Here is a 20342-nt window from a genome sequence, read left to right on the forward strand (position 1 = left end):
TGGTGGGGCAGTAAGGCAGGGTGTGTCGGGTCACTCTGGTGGGGCAGTAAGGCGGGGTGTGTCGGGTCACTCTGGTGGGGAAGTAAGGCGGGGTGTGTCAGGTCACTCTGGAGGGGCAGTAAGGCGGGGCGTGTCGGGTCACTCTGGTGGGGCAGTAAGGCGGGGCGTGTCGGGTCACTCTGGTGGGGAAGTAAGGCGAGGCGTGTCGGGTCACTCTGGTGGGGAAGTAAGGCGAGGCGTGTCGGGTCACTCTGGTGGGGAAGTAAGGCGAGGTGTGTCGGGTCACTCTGGAGGGGCAGTAAGGCGGGGCGTGTCGGGTCACTCTGGAGGGGCAGTAAGGCGGGGCGTGTCAGGAAACTCTGGAGGGGCAGTGCTGGGCTCCAGTCCAGTGTAACTACAGCTAACGAATGACACAGGCAGAGACCAGAACTTCTTTCATGTCAGGAGATAAAGATAAACTTGACAGCTCAAGGGCCAAGTACACATGCCTGTGTGTGTGTGTGTGTGTGTGTGTGTGTGTGTGTGTGTGTGTGTGTGTGTGTGTGAGAGAGAGAGAGAGAGAGAGAGTGTGTGTGTCAAGGGCAAAAGTGTTATCATCCAGTATGAATATCAGTGTGTGTGACATCATGCATGGTTCCACTACATACAAACAGGTCAGTCAGCTCTGCAATGCCCAGGTTACGAGGACACTCTACCACCAAGGTCCCATCGCAAAACACCAAGAGAACACCAAACCCACTGCAGCCTTGCTCTCCCTCTGCTTCTGTCTCCCTCATGCACACTCCCGCCATCTCCTCATTCCTCTGACTGAGTGAGCCTGAACATGTTGTAACTTCCCCTGACAGCAAACAGCCTGCCACGGTTTATATTGAACACTCTATACAAAGATCCACATCCTGTTATATAAGAGAATAGACATACTAATCGTTTAATTCACTTACTACTGTAACATCATAGGACAATACAGAACTCACGTAGACTGTCAGAATGACTGCTGTTCTCCCTCTGTGTGTTTGTGACACACACGCATGAACGCTCACACACACAGGTCACTGGCTTCATGGTCAGTGCTTGCTCCTCACAATGACACACTGTCAGTTGCTAAGCAACTACAAACTTGGTTGCTGTGCGTATTCTTGTCTACAGTATAGGAAAGTGTCCATGTGTGTTCAGTAAACAAACAATAAATGGTAAATAAACAGTAAACTGCAATACAACTAGAGACTTGTCAAAAGGAAATTAAACTGAATTAGATTATTAGATGTAAACTGAATTAGTCTAGACTTTCCACCCATAAGAAACAAATGTTAGTAAACAAGTTCCAAAGTTTGCTAAAATTTGATTGGCTCTATCAGTGTATTTTAGTTTATTTGTAAAGGTTTGTAAAGGTGCTATAACAACATTATTATTATTAATCTTAATTTTTTTGGCTGTGTAGAGAAGAGGGAGCTAAAATTAGACCACTACTGATAGAGCCACTTCTACAGTGTCTCCAGTAATATTCTCTATTTCATCTTATTTTATATTCCATTGCTGTTTCCAGTTATTTTATAATTTTCTGTAATATTTTATCAGCTGTAGTAATATTCTTTAATACTTTATAATATTCCATTCCTGTCTGCAGTACTATTCTAAGCATAGATAATGAACATGGATCAGGAGAGTGACACAACAAAGGGTTAAGAGTGAGACAGCATGAGAGTGAGAGTAAAGGGACGGTGAAGGGAAAGCACATATGGAGCCCCCAACCTGTATCACGCTGGGGGGGGGAGTAAACTCAACCACAGAGGGGATGAGAAAATCCGGGTAATTACAGACCATCAGCCCGTCAGTCTGCTAGAAATATCTGGAAACTGGAAGACAGTTTAAGAATGAATGGGGTATAAGATAGCCATTTTATCAGTAGCACTTCCGTTTGATACAGCGGTTCCAGAAAGCGACATTTCTGTTAGTACGAACTGTGGGGAAGCGCACCGACGCTGTCTGTCAGCACTCCGCACCTTGTGTGGATATGGAGTATGAAGCCACGTCTCCAGACGTTTCCTAACCTAGGTAGTAGTTAACCTAGAGAGCCATATTTATGGGTTCAGTTTAAACCTTGTACTGGCCAGCGAACTTCACTGAGGTATATAGCTAAAGAGACAAGCCAAATGCCACGCTTCCAAATCGGACGTTGTAGAAAATTCTGTCTGAGACTTAAAAACTGATGTAACTAGCTATAAATAAGCTATATTGCCAAATTCAAATGCGATGATGAGAAAACTCACCCTGTTTTATAACTTTCAACTTTATTTTAGCGGTGTTTGTTTCTAAAAACAAAACAGCGGAATCAACGTCATTACACTTAAGTACTGCCGCAGGTACACGGCGTACACCCGAGAGATGGGTTAGACCCGAGAGCTGGATTAGATCCGAGAGCTGGGTTAGATCAGCAGAGCTGGGTTAGACCCGAGAGCTGGGTTAGATCAGCAGAGCTGGGTTAGACCCGAGAGCTGGGTTAGATCAGCAGAGCTGGGTTAGACCCGAGAGCTGGGTTAGATCAGCAGAGCTGGGTTAGACCCGAGAGCTGGGTTAGATCAGCAGAGCTGGGTTAGATCCGCAGGTACACGGCGTACACCCGAGAGCTGGGTTAGCTCTCAGGAACTCAGTACAGCATCACATTAGCTGTACTGTGTACTGGCATACAACACAGACTACACGGAGCTAGCTAGCTTCTGTGCTGGTGTCAAAGTGAGGACAAATGTACACTGAAAACATGGCTAGCTAGCTAGTTAGTTAAATAACTACAAACTATGATGCCACGACCAATAAAATCAACAAACTGATCCAGCTACTTAGCTAGCAAGCAACCTGACTAGGCTCCCTAGCTAGCCAGCTAGGGTAGCTAACCTACTTATAGTTTCCTGACCTCTTTGGCGAAACAAGGACAAATTCGTTAGCATAACGAGCTAGCTTTACCTCGTGCAGAACCGTGAGTCTAACCGTGAATTCAGCCAAAAACAGACGCGAGGAAACAAACCTGCCTCGTCCTTCGTGAAGTCCGACAACAACGTCCGACGTCTTTGGCTTCTGGAACAACACGCACCAATCCTGGGAAGCGCTATCGGAAGGGGAAAAAAAGCTGCTGTGGTCAGAAAACACACGACTGTCAGGTCGGATAAACACTGTCAGGATAAATAAACACCGTCAGGTCGGAGAAATCCAGGACTGTCACCTCACGACAGACATGCAGCGGACTGCGCGAGGGCGCTGCGCGTGGCGATCGTACTGTACGACTAGTGCTGCAGCGTCATTTCCTGCAGGATTGAAGACCCTCGCAGCATCATAAGTGAAGATACATGAGATTCAATTTACCTATAGCAAAATAGGCGCTCTCGCTCTCTCTCTCTCTCTCTCTCTCTCTCTCTCTCTCTCTCTCTCTCTCTCTCTCGAAACTATGAGAGAGAGAGTCAGAAAGGTCCTTCCTCAGCTGTGCAGGCAAAGTGCTTCTTAAGTTCTAGGCAGAATAACCAGTTTCTATTAGTAAAGGTTAATTAATTAAACATTTAAGAAAAACTGGGGAAAAAAGTTTTATCTGATCAACATTAAAATACAATTTGAAGGAGACTATTTGTTTCTGGTAGATAAGACAAACAATTTGCTCCTAATCAAACTACATTATGTAAACAGATATAAATAAAAAAAAATATATAAATAGATAAATAAATGTATTTTATATATATATATATATATATATATATATATATATATATATATATATATATATATATATATATATATAAACAAGCTGAGTGAAGGAACAATAATATAATCTGATTTGATACAGTTTAAGTTTATTTTTATTTACATTTACGACATTTAGCAGATGCTCTTATGCAGAGCAACTTACAAAGTTCTTTGTCATTTTCTCATAGAATACATCCTAGTACAGTACAGTAGGTTATGTTAGAAACTGGTTCAAAGTGACCAGTCCTTCAGTTTCGATCTCCTCCAAGTTACCCTCTGCACACAGTATATATGTGTCCTATATCTATTATCTAAATCTACAGGATGACGGGGGAAAAGTGAGGCATGTTCTAAGGGTCTACGTAGAAAGAAAAGAGACAAGGTTAGTAAAGATTGGATGTTCTCTGCATTAACGAGCCACGAGCTGTTCCCGTACCAGCCATTAGCTACTCCTGTGCTTAGAGAGAGAGAGAGAGAGAGAGAGAGAGAGAGAGAGAGAGAGAGAGAAAGGGAGTGGTAAAGGAGACAAGAAGAGGGAGCGGATGACCTCGGGTGAGGTCAGCTTGCGGTCAAGCCGCCATGTCATGGCTGATAGGCAAACCTGCGTTGGGTGCCTGAAAACAGAAAGGCTCCAGTATGTAACAGGTTAGAGTCCAACATATCAATGATCTAGAATACTGTAGAAATACAGGGATCAATGCTGGCACCTAGAAGTACAAAATGCATAAGGCCTATCTATTATATTTCAAAATACATAAGCTCTATCTTAAACAATGATAAATGCTATAAACAATAAGTGCTAGAGTTTGTTAAACAACATAACAATAAACAATACCCTTCACTTATGGAAAATCTTTTAAGGGATTGTAAATTGACATTTTCATTACTGGGAAAGTACTATGCATAATAATAACAAACTCAGAACTGGGCTCTGACATCACTAACAGGACAGATGATCAGAGGTTCAAAGGGGGACTTCACATAATTAATTAATTTTTTAAATAAAAGTGTCAGATAAATGTAAATGAGTAATTACTTGTACAAATGAAATATGTATCAGTACTTAAGAAAAAATATTGCATGTGTGGATCTGTGTGCATGTGTGCTTACTTGTTTCTTGCTAATTAAGTGTAATGGTATTTATATTTCATAATTTATAATTGATTGTGTATCTGTATATAAAGGAAAAGAGAAAAGGAACAAAGTAACAAAATACAAGTCTGCTTATTTATGCATGCACATACATGAATAATCTAATTTTTTTTTCTTTCATTGTCACATTCTCCTGACTGATCCTGTTCACGTTACACCTGCATAACGAGTTCAGACACCTGTTTTTTATGTGAGATACATTCTGTCTGCTCTAGTTGTCTACCTAAACAAACAGTGTTTGAACTTTAAAATGTGATGTCTGAACAGACCCAAGTTCAAACATTTTAAGTTAATAAAAGTAAACAATAGTTAACAGTAGAAATGTGTTTAACTACAGGAAGTAGATTCAACAGCAACACCACTATAGAAATAAATTTATACATCTAAGTAAAACTCCACTTTTTAATTAACAGAACAAATTGGTTGTTTGCAGTATCAAATATAAACAGGGTTTGTTAACACATTAATAATTACATTTTAACATGGAAGAAATTAAAAGCTGTTCACATAGTGTTCAACAGACATTAACTCATCATATTGAATGTAAAATCTTATGTAAATTAATTAATTCTTCAGAGATGTTATACTGGATTCAAAAATAAAACTCATCATTTCCAACTTTACCTCAACACTGCAGATTAAGAAAACGTTCCGCTTCTTACAGTTTATCTGCACCGGTTTTAATTCCTCTCCGAAATTCCAGAGAAGCTGTGAGCTTGATTCTGCCGTTGACTCGGTTTTCTCTTAACTTTCGTTTCACTAGAGTAAAATCCTGAGGCCCCTCCCACCATTTAACAGTTATTTCATAATGAAGTTACACATTCTGCCCGCCAGGTGGCAGACATTCGCTCTGTATACCTACAGTGTCTCTATGCGCCTCTTTTACTCAAAAAGCCAGACAGAGAAAAGTGCTGAGCGCTCAGTGTCGTATAATGCGCTGGGTCTCAACACCCTGTGAGGGTAGAAAAGATGGTCTTTGATATTTTGCTGCACTGGGAGAACATTTTCTTGGAGAGTACCAGTTCCTCCTACATAGACGTGATTTTGTGTGCAAAACGTTTGTTGTCGTTTTCAATTTCGGGGGTGAGTGGTAGCTAACTTACACATGCAAATGCACACAATAAAGACGCATGTGTGTGAGAGCTTAATGGGTTAAATTTACTATTCATATTTTCTTTAAATTGAGCATTTACATTTTCAAACTATAATGTGAACTCATTCTATGTGAAGTCAGCAAACCTAACAGCTAAACAACCATTTGGTGCATAGAGATAGAATAATGATTATAAAATGTAGCACTTGACTCTTAATACAGTATGAATATGTCCTTCTGATCTTAAGACAATATGAATGCATCATTTATATAGAAAGAGACAAATGAAAACATTACTACAGCTTCTTTCATAATAAAAGGATTTCTATTCAGGCAGTTTTTCAGAGACTCAGAAAAGAAAATGCTACAAAATGTTGTGCCTTGTTTTGCATAAGAGCATATTTGTAAAGTATGACAGTGATTTGCATTTACCTGACACTTATCCAAAGCAACTTAAAATTAATGACTGAGAACAACTTAAGCAATTGAGGGTTAATGGCCTTGCTCAGGAGCCCCAACAGTGGGGCTTGAACCAGCAACTATCCAATTATAAGTCGAGTACCTCAACCACTGAGTTACCACTGCCTGGGACATTAGATTTGGACATTATCAACTTTTCATAAACAGACAAATGTTTATAAAGGCGGCATATGTGCTTTCTCTGAGAACACTAATATATAGAAGGTGGTGAAATAAGTATGTGTACACAGATACACGTGTGACAGAATCCCCCACCAAAACACGCAAAAGAGAACACAGGATGAGAATGACAAGCAGAATGGCCAAGATGCAGAGCAGGGACAAGACATAAGACAGAAACAGGCGACCCAACAGGACCAGACAAGGGGATGGATACCAAAACCAGGGAAGAGGAATGGATAGAAACCTAGGGAACAGGACAAGAACCAGGAACAAAAGTACTACATGGAGAGACAGGGAACGCACCAAAAGGAGGAGCTAGGGATGAGACAGGACAGGAAACAGAACCACAGGATCCTGAGGAAGTTAATCTGGATTTAGAAGCCTGAGGGACACAAGCAGGCCTAGAACCATAACCTGGTTGAAGAGCAGAAACAGATAAGGGGACACAGGGAACAGACAAAGAAGTAGGAACAGGTCCAGGACTACAGATAGACATATGGAATGGGGCAGAACTAGTCAGGGATTATCACAGGACATGGATGTATGGACCAGAACACAGACAAAACTAGAACTGAGGAAACATTAGAAGCAGACTCTGTGGTAGTAAGGGGGGCTGTTGCAGCAGCCTCAAGGGGCAGAGGAGGTACAGAAAGAATATAGGATACAGGAATTGTAGGGGTCTGGAAAGCGGACAGAGAAGTCTTAAGGGTCACTGAGGTGTCTTGACATCTTTGGAGGCACACCTGTAGCAGCTATTGGGGGTATAAGGGAGTCTCAAGGAGCAATTATAGGGATAGGCCTGGCACAAGGCATGCAGACTTGGAGTGGCCTCCACTCTAGGAACAGGAACTGGCTCATCTGGTCATGCAGCGCTCAATGGCAGCAGGTCTGGGAGATCGAGGCGCGGCCGCGACGGGTCAGGGATGTCCAGAGGCACAGCTGCAGCAGTGCACCTATAGGTACAGACTTGACACATCGAACAGGAACAGGTTGAGAGACATCTGGGGTGGCAAGAACAGGCCAGGTGGCCAGCAATAGGAACAGAACTGGCAGTGTCTCTCGTGCCGGGGGCTGGACAGGTGGTTTTCACACCAGAGACAGGAGCCAACAGGGTGTCTGGGAGGATGGTAGCCAAAGCAGGCTGTTTTGGTGGAGTAAATCGTGTGGTAAGCAACTGGTGAAAACCCTCCACTGTCCTTGCCTCCTGAGCATGGTGCTGAAATATCATTTTTGCCCACTTGAGTCCTTTACCTCAAATGTTTTCAGAAACAATACCTTCACAAACTCTGGGGGATTAGGGCAGGTCAGGTGCTGAAGGTATATACAGCATTGCATGACGCATGTTCCCATAGACATACCCACCCCAGTTACACTCACTGGGTGTTACCATAAGCAAGGGTGAAGCCAAAGGTTTCCCCTCTAAGTGTAGAGAGCAGGGCCCTGATATAATCCATGCCTCTTTCAGGAGCAAACCATTGTGTGGGGGTGGCTGGGCTGATGCAGACAGAACATGACATGACTTAGAGAAGTCCTCCCATTGCATTCTCATTTGATGGTCAGTTATTCTGTATTGTTTTAGCAGGGACAAGGCAAGAGGCAAAACAAATGCAGGAGGCTATTTAATGAGCAAGGTTAACAAAGACACTGGAGGCTAATAAACAGAGACAAAGAGAAAACACTGAGGTAAAGTAACACAAGCTAAGTACACAAATAAAATAACAGCAACTTCACACATGAACAAACTTACTAAATAACCAACAACATGGGAGACCAAACGCAGGGTTTAAATAACCAAGACAATCAAGCACTAATCAGACACAGGTGAACATATGAACAGGAAGAACCAAAACAAGAACTGGAATAAAGGAACAGACGAGGGGCGGAGCAAACGAAACTAAGAAACGGAACAATCAGGAAGCAATAGGAAAACAGACACAACAGGGAAACTATGGAAACAAGAATGTCAGGAGGGTGGCCATTTGTGACACATGCCAACATAGAGGCATCCTGAGACCATTCATGTGTGGGGTTGCTTCTCATCCAAGGGAGTGGGTTTATGTCACTGCCATGAATAAGGAATGGTATCAAAACAAAAGAGCAACTTCTCCCAGCGATTCAGGAGCAATTTGGTGATGAACATTGCTTTATCCAGCATGATGGAGCACCATGTCACAAGGCAAAAGTGATAACCAAGTGGCTCGGGGACAAAACATTGAAATTTTGGGTCCATGGCCAGGAAACTCTCCAGATCTCAATCCCATTGAGAACCTGTGGTCAATCCTCAAAAAAAGAGGTTGGACAAACAAAAACACAGAAACTGTGATCAACTCCAAGCACTGATTAGGCAAGAATGGGTTGGCATCAGTCAAGATTTTGCCCAGAAGCTGATATCCAGCATGTCGAGGTGAATTGCAGGAGTCTTTCAACACTGTAAAAATTAAGTTTTTGCTTAAACTTGAAGTATTTTTCAATAAAAAGTAAAAAAATAAAATAAAATAAAAAATAAACTTGTGAAATGCTTATACTTTTACTTCGTTAAACCATATAAACAAAATAATCTAAAAACCGAGGCAGTACATTTTGTGAAAACCAACACTTGTGTCAGTCTCAACTTTTGGCCACTACTGTAGAGTACAGAGAGGAACCCCCTCTACCGCACAAGCTAGTGATACCGTCATGGTGACGGTCAGTGGTAAATCATGGATTAAATGCTATTTTGCATATAATTTAAGACCTGATTTGCGGTGTGGATATAGAAAACTAAAATAATTTTGAATAACTATTAAATAAATATTTTGTAAACAGCCATCGAGGAACAGCTACTTTCAGACTAATGTTGAAGGTTCATCATTTTGCAGAGGCATAAGAACACTGAATAAACCAAGAGTGCAATTAACTGACATAAAATTTTGCAGAAACTATATATACAGAGCCAGCTAAATTAGACAGACTTTGTACAAAAACAACCTTTGTTACTGGTTTCTTGTGATAGCACAGCTAGCGAGCTGTTACTTCATTATAATGTTCATACGTAGCTAGCGAGATAACGCTAGAGCTAACGAGCTGATTACCAAGAGACTTTCAAGTCATATTCGCAAAATCTGAATCTAGCTATAAAGTTATGAACAGAAACATGTTTAGATGGACAGTGTCAGATTAATCGCTCTGACTAGAATTTCCTGTGGAGATCCAACCTCGCTTGCTAGTCACCTGGACTTGGGTTTGGTTAACAGTGAGTTAACGCTAGTTAGCTTGTTAAAGCTATTTGTCACTGTATATACCAACAAGATTGAACAGGACCGAAAAATATTATTTTTTAAAAATCCAGCCAGATTTTCTCTCATCTATAAGGGTATAACCAGTGTTACAGGTAGACTGACGGCCGCGGGCAGGCTTTCCGCACTTCAGCGATTCTCAGTCAAGTCATCCTCGCGTTAAATCTGACTGCGCCGATATCCGCGATTTTACGGTATTTCGCCGCTCACCGCAAACTAACCCTCCCTAAGCAAAGAGAAACAGACTTTCGTATTTTTGAAGAGCTTTGGTGTAGACACGCACTTTCACTACAGTTATAATTACAAAATACGGTTTACTTTAACTAGTTTAATTGCATCATTACATTAAACACAGTTAGTAATGTATTTTAACAGTTTAATAAGCACTGTGCAAAATGCGCATGTAGGCGCATTCGGATGACTTGACCGGTCTTAAAGTGGGTGCAGAACGACATGAGCAGAATTCAGCCCAAACTCAACCGGATGATTGTGTATTGTATCTTCTGTCCATTGTTTTCCTTACAAATTACATTTTCACTTGTACGTATTTAGTAGACCAGATCTTCCCTTGGCCAAGGAGATGAATCATTCTGTAAACATGAAGCTTTAGCTCAGATCAGGCTGGCGTTATTATTTCAATTATAATAATCCTGCAATTTACTGTTTTGTCTGTCGCACAAGTGAAAGTAAAATTATTATTATTTTCGTGTTTTGTTGAATAAAATCATAATATATATATATATATATATATATATATATATATATATATATATATATATATATATATATATATATATATATATATATATATAAACTTGTGATGTTACTTTCAATACCAGTTGAATAAATGTTGTACGTGATTATGTCACACTAGAGATGATCAATATCAGTGTAGTGAATGTAGTGTAGTGAGTGTAGTGAAGCACAATGTAGTGTAGATGGTATATATAGGTGGTTTATTCAGAGATACATGAGTATATATACTTTATATATAGGACAGCATAACGAGAGTGAATAAAGTTGTAGTGCTACACTGATTCAAGGATAGACTGTTTACAGAAAAAGGAGTCGCATTGTAGGGAATCCTAAAAATTTCGCCTACGGTGAAAGATCTCTCCACCTGGACTGGGTGAAAAACCCCTCTTGCATGCCAAGTAGAGAGGAAAAGCCCCAGACTACCCACTATTGTGTGGCAGGGTTAAGTCCCCAGGTGGAATCAAATGTATTTATTTCCCAAATGTCAGGAACTTACATTGTCCTGTATATAACACTGCTCATAGGCAAAAAAACATCTTTAAAATAAAAATAACCTGTTCTTTACATTTTTTCCTGCTCTTACATGTGACGCAGACAAATGATTGGTGATTCATGAACAATGTGGTCACAGTACTTGAAATTAGTTCTACCCTGGACAGGTGCAGCTCCACTTGCCACCACTTTTATCTTCAGAGAGTTTGTAAGCCACGTGAGCCTGTGTGTGCCCCCCACTACTTTGCAAGACACAGGAATGATGACCAGAGTGAGGAAGACAAGCTGCCGGTTAATAATCAGAGTGAGGAAGAGGATGACAGGAAGCCAACAGCAGGCTGTGTGAGTACAAAGATCAGAGTACTGTCATGACCCAGCCTATCAGGTAGAGGGAAAGGTCAGAAAGAGGCTGGGTTAGGGGTGAGAGTTTACAAAGGTCAGAGAGAAACTAGGGTTAGGGGTGAGAGATTACAAAGGTCAGAGAGAAACTAGGGTTAGGGGTGAGAGTTTACAAAGGTCAGAGAGAAACTAGAGTTAGGGGTGATAGCTTACAAACTAGGGTTAGGGGTGAGAGTTTACAAAGGTCAAAGAGAAACTAGGGTTAGGGGTGAGAGTTTACAAAGGTCAGAGAGAAAATAGGGTTAGGGGTGATATCTTACAAAGGTCAGAGAGAAACTACGGTTAGGGGTGAGAGATTGGTGGTGGGCTGTTCTGAATGGGACATGCTGGAGTCATGTGTTTATGAGACCTCCACCTACCACTGTGACTCAACTGTGCACATGTGACAGTGCAGTGCTGAACACTACAGCAGGTAGTACAGTTTACAAAAAGATGTACTGTTAAGTAACATTTTGTACAAAGGGTGCACATTCAAGAGTACTGACACAGTCACTGATATTTTTAATCATGTCCACTACATCTAAATCAGGGGCAGTGGTGACTCAGGTACTTGGCTTGTGATTGGGAGGTTGCTGGATCAAGCCCTGCTGCTGCCGAGTTGCCCCTGTTGGGCCCCTGAGCAAGGCCCTTAACCCTCAGTTGCTCCTGTCTAGGTTTGGACTGCCGGCAGTATCCGGGCCCACACCAGTCGCTGGCGTTGATGTCGTGGCAGTCAGCAGTGGTATTCTGTATCTCTGTTTTACTGTCTGTGTGTGTGTGTGTGTGTGTGTGTGTGTGTGTATGTGCTATATCTAAATCACCCAATCTTTTCAAATGTGCATGCTGTAAAGGAGAAACAAACAAAAAATTAAAATAAAAAATTCAACTGGTAAGTAAGATGAACTGCAATTTGACAGCAGCAGTGCTTACTGGTACAGCTCTTTCTTTGTTAATTTTTTTATTTTTCTTTCATGTGATTATACTTTACTACTTCAGCATTATGTGAAATTTGTTCATTGTAAACCCAAATTTTAAAGTGGCCAAATGTTTAATCCAACATATTCCTTTTTCTGCTGCTGTTCCATTGGCTGGGAACATGTCAGAGGAATGCATTTGATCTGAGGTTGTCTGACGAGAAGGTCCATCTACTGAGGAGCATAAGTTGCTCACAAACTTTTGTGATAGTCCACCAAACTATTTATTGAGCCAGCGTCACTCTGTCGCCTCCCTGCACGGTCTGCCGCTAATTTTAAAAAACGTTTGCCAGGCTGGCTCCCGATCTCAAATTATACTTATATTAAATGAATGAGAAGATTAACGCATTCGTAGTAGTGTATTATTTCACGTTTTACTGGGGAGAACCTTCAAAACAGAAAGAAGACGCACAAATCACCACCAGCCGGTCAAAGTCATTTTACCTGCAAAAACAAAAGTGACGTTAGTCCAACCTCTGTGGGAGTGCAGAAATTAGCCTTAGTACCCCTATCGCACTAGTAATTTAGTGGTCAAGTTCGTCTACTTTTGAAAGTTAGCTAACGCTAGCTACCTCGGCTGCCGCGTTAGCTACTACATCTGCGGTCTATAGTTACAACCCTGATGAAAAAACTCATTAGCAAGGTAGCAGCCAACGTTACACATTATGCACTTTGGCTCTCTGGAAACGTCACCAACAACCGCAAAAGCACAAGCTGACAGTGTGAGTGTCGAAACGCACAGTACTGTTTCTCAGTTTCCCGACCAAGCGAGCTACATTTCTGACTAATGTACTTAGCTAATAAAGAGCTAGCTGACTAACTAGCTAGTTAGCAAACTAGCTAGCTAATTTAGAAAGACTGGTGGAAAGCATGCCAAGACGCATGAAAGCTGTGATTAAAAATCAGGTTTATTCCACCAAATATTGATTTCCTGACTCATCCTAAGTTATATAAATTATTATATTATATAAATGAAGTTATTATAAATGAATATGAGCTCGTTTGCTTTGCATTATTTGTGGTCTGTAATTTGTTTTGGTTATTTTGACCATTAATCATTTTTATAAAAAACATTCTCTAAAATACAATATTTTTTATCTTGAATTTGGAAGAAATGTCGCCAGCAGTTTATAGAATAAAACAAAACTGCTCAGCCTGATCAAACACATACTCATCAATTATAAAACTACAGAAACTGGTAATTTTGTGGTGGTCTCATTTTTTTCCGGAGCTGTTTGAGTGTGTGTGTCCGTGTGTGTATGTGTGTAAATCCTCTAAAGATAAAGTGCACTCAAAAGGCTCCAAGAATCTCGCTAGACAGCAAAGTACTAACTCCTAAGACTCCGTTCAAAGAACCTGGGACAGAACAAGGGAACATTCAAACTCAACATCCAATCTCAAAGAGAGTCTACAACTGACAGTGATGGTACCAGCTCAGAGCTGCGTCTACCATGGCACGCGTGGTGGATACTAACCAAGACACCACGGGGCACCAACACATTCATAACAAAGGTTTTTAAAGAGAGGTTGATTGTCCCTTTGACCTATCAGGTAGTCCGTGTTGAGACATCTCTGCAGCTCACTGGTTTTCTTATAGTTCGCCCTCGTGTGGGTAACCTGAAAAACAAATCTTAATACACCACAGCACGAATAACAAGCTCACAGCATCACTAGGATGTAACAATAGTAGACTGGGAAGATGATTTTTCTAAATGACCACCAGTTATATCTCACCATAATATGAGAAGTGATGAACTTTACTTTAGACAAATATTTAGAAATTGTGTTTGGTGTCATCCATCATTTTATCCAATTGATGTGATACATACACTTTGTTAATTTTTGATATATATAAAGTGCTTTGTAATTTTGTCATCAATGTGAAAAATGGTATAAAATACTGCATCCACTTTTTAATTAACAGAACAAATTGGTTGTTTGCAGTATCAAATATAAACAGGGTTTGTTAACACATTAATAATTACATTTTAACATGGAAGAAATTAAAAGCTGTTCACATAGTGTTCAACAGACATTAACTCCTCATCATATTGAATGTAAAATCTTATGTAAATTAATTAATTATTCAGAGATGCTATACTGGATTCAAAAATAAAACTCAGAATCATTTCCAACTTTACCTCAACACTGCAGATTAAGAAAACGTTCCGCCTCGAAAAGTGAGGCATGTTCTAAGGGTCTACGTAGAAAGAAAAGAGACAAGGTTAGTAAAGATTGGATGTTCTCTGCATTAACGAGCCACGAGCTGTTCCCGTACCAGCCATTAGCTACTCCTGTGCTTAGAGAGAGAGAGAGAGAGAGAGAGAGAGAGAGAGAGAGAGAGAGAGAGAGAGAGAGAGAGAGAGAGAGAGAGAGAGAAGGGAGTGGTAAAGGAGACAAGAAGAGGGAGCGGATGACCTCGGGTGAGGTCAGCTTGCGGTCAAGCCGCCATGTCATGGCTGATAGGCAAACCTGCGTTGGGTGCCTGAAAACAGAAAGGCTCCAGTATGTAACAGGTTAGAGTCCAACATATCAATGATCTAGAATACTGTAGAAATACAGGGATCAATGCTGGCACCTAGAAGTACAAAATGCATAAGGCCTATCTATTATATTTCAAAATACATAAGCTCTATCTTAAACAATGATAAATGCAATAAACAATAAGTGCTAGAGTTTGTTAAACAACATAACAATAAACAATACCCTTCACTTATGGAAAATCTTTTAAGGGATTGTAAATTGACATTTTCATTACTGGGAAAGTACTATGCATAATAATAACAAACTCAGAACTGGGCTCTGACATCACTAACAGGACAGATGATCAGAGGTTCAAAGGGGGACTTCACATAATTAATTAATTTTTTAAATAAAAGTGTCAGATAAATGTAAATGAGTAATTACTTGTACAAATGAAATATGTATCAGTACTTAAGAAAAAATATTGCATGTGTGGATCTGTGTGCATGTGTGCTTACTTGTTTCTTGCTAATTAAGTGTAATGGTATTTATATTTCATAATTTATAATTGATTGTGTATCTGTATATAAAGGAAAAGAGAAAAGGAACAAAGTAACAAAATACAAGTCTGCTTATTTATGCATGCACATACATGAATAATCTAATTTTTTTTTCTTTCATTGTCACATTCTCCTGACTGATCCTGTTCACGTTACACCTGCATAACGAGTTCAGACACCTGTTTTTTATGTGAGATACATTCTGTCTGCTCTAGTTGTCTACCTAAACAAACAGTGTTTGAACTTTAAAATGTGATGTCTGAACAGACCCAAGTTCAAACATTTTAAGTTAATAAAAGTAAACAATAGTTAACAGTAGAAATGTGTTTAACTACAGGAAGTAGATTCAACAGCAACACCACTATAGAAATAAATTTATACATCTAAGTAAAACTCCACTTTTTAATTAACAGAACAAATTGGTTGTTTGCAGTATCAAATATAAACAGGGTTTGTTAACACATTAATAATTACATTTTAACATGGAAGAAATTAAAAGCTGTTCACATAGTGTTCAACAGACATTAACTCATCATATTGAATGTAAAATCTTATGTAAATTAATTAATTCTTCAGAGATGTTATACTGGATTCAAAAATAAAACTCAGAATCATTTCCAACTTTACCTCAACACTGCAGATTAAGAAAACGTTCCGCTTCTTACAGTTTATCTGCACCGGTTTTAATTCCTCTCCGAAATTCCAGAGAAGCTGTGAGCTTGATTCTGGCGTTGACTCGGTTTTCTCTTAACTTTCGTTTCACTAGAGTAAAATCCTGAGGCCCCTCCCACCATTTAACAGTTATTTCATAATGAAGTTACACATTCTGGCCGCCAGGTGGCAGACATTCGCTCTGTATACCTACAGTGTCTCTATGCGCCTCTTTTACTCAAGTTTAATTGGATAAATTTTCTTTAAATTGTAAGAGAGCATTTTTTTAAACTATATTGTGAATTTACTCTATGTGAAGTGAGCAAACTCATAACAGAGGTATACAAACATTCTGATCTTAAGATAGTATGAATTTATTCAAGTTTCAAGTTTGGTTTATTTGTCACATACATAGTCATACACAGTACAACACGCAGTGAAATGGTGGAAGACAAATTCTGAGACAGTATACAGCTATCCATTTTTTTTGGGGGGGGTTACATTTTACATATATTTGAATATAATTAATATTTTAGATTTAAAACATAATCATGATTGAAATGTAAATATACTTTATTAGGCATTTTATAGAGAAAGAAAAAAACAAAAAAGAAAACATTACCACATGCAGGACTGGTCTATTTGTCATTTGCATAAACATACAGGACATTTATGCACTGAAATGTTTGTGGTGAGGCTCAGGTAGCTCCTCTACAGCAGCACTGACACTGATACACTAATAATAAGATTACAACAATATACTAAATATACACAAATAAACAGAATATGCAAAATACACAGAATATGCAACAGCAGAGTAACAAAATAAACAGTGTCACTTCTGGAGCATCCTAAGGATGCGCCTCCTGCTATTTGAATATATTAGCCAAGGTATCTGTAAATAAAATATAAACTATATATTATACACTGTTACAGAAACATGGCTCAGCTCGATGAGTCCAGTGGAGACCATTAGGCTGACAGGCTGCTCCACCACTATGACAGGAACAAAGACTCCAGTAGATGCAAAACAGAAGGGACTTACACACATGATAACTAGTATACAAACATAAAGGTCATTAATCTCTGCTCTCCAGATTTGGAATATTTATCAATAAAATGTTGTCCTGTCTCTATTCCATGGGAGTTAATGGTTATTATTATTACTGCTGTCTACATACCACTGCATGCCAACACTCCAGCACCTTTGACTACAGGCCAGTCATATTAACCACAAAACTATGAAGTGCCTGGAGAGTCTGAGCCTGCACCACCCACTCTGGAACCACACCAGTATGGACTCACACCAGTATGGACCCACACCAGAATGGACCCACACCAGTATGGACCCAAACCAGAATGGACCTACACTAGAATGGCCCTACACCAGTATGGACCCACACCAGTATGCCCACAGGGCAAACAGATCAACAGATGATGCCATTACCACTGCTCTCAATGGGGAGAATATGCACAGCTGCTGTTTGTAGATTACTGCTCTGCATTTATCACCATCATCCTCAGTAGGCTGGTTTCCATTTGATCAACCTGATCACAACATCTACCTCTGAATACCTCTGGACTTCCTAACAGACAGACTACAGTCAGTCAGGATGGCCACATCACTCCTAACAGACTGAACAGTCAGTCAGGATGGACCACATCACTCCTAACAGACTTACCACATTCATTTAGGATGGGCCACATCACTCCTCCAACCTGACACTCATCACAGAGGCTCCACAAGGCTACTAAGCCCCCTTCTCTGCTCCCTGTACACATATGACTGTATATCAATCCACAACACAACCACAGATATCAGATTTGCAGACAACATGACAGTGGTGGGGCTGATCAACATAGTGATGAGTCATCTTACAGGGAGGAGGAGCAGAGGCTAACAAGCTGCTGCTCATTCAGTTACACTCAACACTAAAAAAACAAAGGAGCTCATCACTGACTTTAGACTGGAACAGGACATCCACCCTCCACTGTCTCTGCAAATGGAGACACAGTAGAAAGAGTCTTCAGCCTCAGGTACCTTGGCACATTACTGAAGATTTCATGTAGTCACCTAACATAAACTCTCTGGTGAGGAAGGCACAATACTGACTTTACTTCCTAAGAACACTTAGAAAAGTCAATCTGCCACCACAGCTGCTGGAATCCTCATATCTGAGGTCCACGGAATGTTCCGACTCATGGGATCTTACTGTGGTTATAGCAACAGCTCTGTAGCTGATAAGATATCATTGCATAGAGTCAAAAACAGCCCCAATGATCACCAGCATCAAGATATTTATAGTTTCCGATGCCCAAATCATCCCACATCATATGAACTCAATCTCACCCCACCTTTTTGCCCTTCTGCCCTCAGGAAAGCATTACAGGATCATCAAGGTCTAAACCCTCCACCTTCCCCTGCTTCCTCATCTCTTACTCCTGAGGATTTCATCACCTTACTCGAGGAGAAGGTTGCAGTAATCCACCAGTCCTTTTTTTCTCTGTTCCCACTCTTCCAACCAGTGTTCATTCCCCTACATCCAACTCACTGGCTTCTTTTTCTCCTCTCTCCTCAGACAAAATTCTTCAACTATTGACTTCCAGCAATCTGACTACATGTCTGCTGGATCCCATTCCTTCTACTTTGTTCCAGACTATCTCAAGAGATCTCCAGACACCACCAGGGTGGTACCAATCCTCAAGAAGGCCACACTCAGCAGCTCCAACCAATTACAGACCGGTATCACTTCTCTCTTACCTCTCAAAAGCCCTTGAACAAACAGTATATAATCAATTGTCTCTTTTCCTCACACAGAACCAGCTGCATGATCCCAATCAGTCTGGCTACAACCTTGTACATTATACAGAAACAGCACTGATGGAGAAACTTCATGCTGCTAAAGCTGCCAAACTGATTCTTCTGGACCTTTTGGCAGCCTCTGACACAGTAAACCACAATATTTCCTTCTCTGTTCTCTCCAGCCTTGGTGTGATTGGACCTGCATGGAAATGGTTTCATTTCTATCTGGAAGGACAGTCCTATCAGGTAACATGGAGAGGATCCACATCCAATCCATGTAGACTCTCCACTGGTGTTCCCCAGGGCTCAGTATTAGGCCATCTTCTCTTCACTTTGTAGCCTCCTTCTCTTGGTGATGTAATATCTTCTAAGGCTTCTCCTATCACTGCTTTGCTGATGACAACCAATTATTCATTTATTTCCCTCCCTCCAAAATGCAGGTGTCCAGATGTATCTCAGCATGTTTGACTGACATTGCGTCATGGATGACAACCCACCATTTGAAGCTCAACCCCAGTAGAATTCCCAGCCCTTACTTGTGCCAAGGTATTTGTGCAGTCTCTTATCATCTCAAAGCTAGACTACTACAACTTGCTACTTGCTGGTCTTCCTATAAGAGTCATCAGACCTCTACCACTTGTCCAGAATGCAGCAGCACGACTGGTCTTCAATCTTCCGAAGTTCACACACGTCACTCTGCTGCTGCGCTCCCTTCATTGACTTTCAGTAGCTGCCCGCATTTAAAACCTTGATGCTTGCCTACAAAGCCAAAAATAGACCAGCCCCTCCATACATGATATCAGTGGTCAAAGCCCGATCCATAACTCAAGTACTTCAAAACTGAAATACAGCTTGGCTTGAAATGCCATGCTTCAAGTCTCATGGAAGACAAGCATGAAGACTATTCTCTGTCCTGACTAGTAGATGGAGGAACGAACTTCCACTTGCTGTTTGGATAACAGAGTCCCTTGCAGTCTTCAAATGCAGACTGAAGACTCATCTATTTGTGGATTATTTAAATGACCATTGATCCTGCTCCTATGTTGACAACTAAAACTCTAGTACTTATTGTAGGGTATTGTTTACTGCACTGATGTTGACTAACTCTAGTACTTATTGTTTATATATGGAAGTCCTGCTGAATGGAAGTGAAACTCTGAAAGGACACTACCTTACCTAGACTGACAGTTTGATGCACTTGAACGTTTTGCCCACCAAGTGACAGACATTCACTATCAGTATGTTAATATACCTGTTTTAATGGATCCAAAAACATATTTAACATTTTCATATATGCAAACATAGTGTGTATGACATCAATGTATCTACTTATTTGAGGTCCATTAGATGAAAAATTTTGTATCATTTATAAACAAT

At 40.5% G+C, this 20342-nt stretch overlaps 1 protein-coding gene and 1 long non-coding RNA gene across 11 annotated transcripts in view; both read right to left on the reverse strand.

Moving 5' to 3' along the window:
- The window catches only part of dnajb6b (DnaJ heat shock protein family (Hsp40) member B6b), a 45472-nt gene extending 39851 nt beyond the window's left edge, over nucleotides 1–5621 (reverse strand). The window contains exons 1-3 of one of the 10 annotated variants that reach the window (XM_081694390.1): nucleotides 5503–5621; nucleotides 3020–3100; nucleotides 1750–1853 (exon numbers count right to left, since the gene is read on the reverse strand). The gene's annotated coding sequence lies outside the window, so the exon portion shown is untranslated. Of the gene's footprint in view, nucleotides 1–1749; nucleotides 1854–3019; nucleotides 3303–5502 lie in introns of those variants that run through there. The other 9 variants (XM_081694391.1, XM_081694389.1, XM_081694386.1 and 6 more) reach the window with 9 other exon arrangements.
- A 5286-nt stretch (nucleotides 5622–10907) lies between these two features.
- On the reverse strand, nucleotides 10908–16241 carry LOC145660430 (uncharacterized). Its single transcript, XR_014126796.1, has 4 exons — nucleotides 16139–16241; nucleotides 14630–14688; nucleotides 13964–14105; nucleotides 10908–12932 (listed from the first exon to the last, which is right to left on the reverse strand). It is a non-coding gene; the product is annotated as an uncharacterized LOC145660430 (long non-coding RNA).
- Nucleotides 16242–20342: the final 4101 nt, after the last annotated feature.

The sequence above is a fragment of the Electrophorus electricus genome, chromosome 13, assembly GCF_041902795.1.
Source record: "Electrophorus electricus isolate QZ-2024a chromosome 13, ASM4190279v1, whole genome shotgun sequence".
Classification (NCBI taxonomy): Eukaryota; Metazoa; Chordata; class Actinopteri; order Gymnotiformes; family Gymnotidae; genus Electrophorus; species Electrophorus electricus.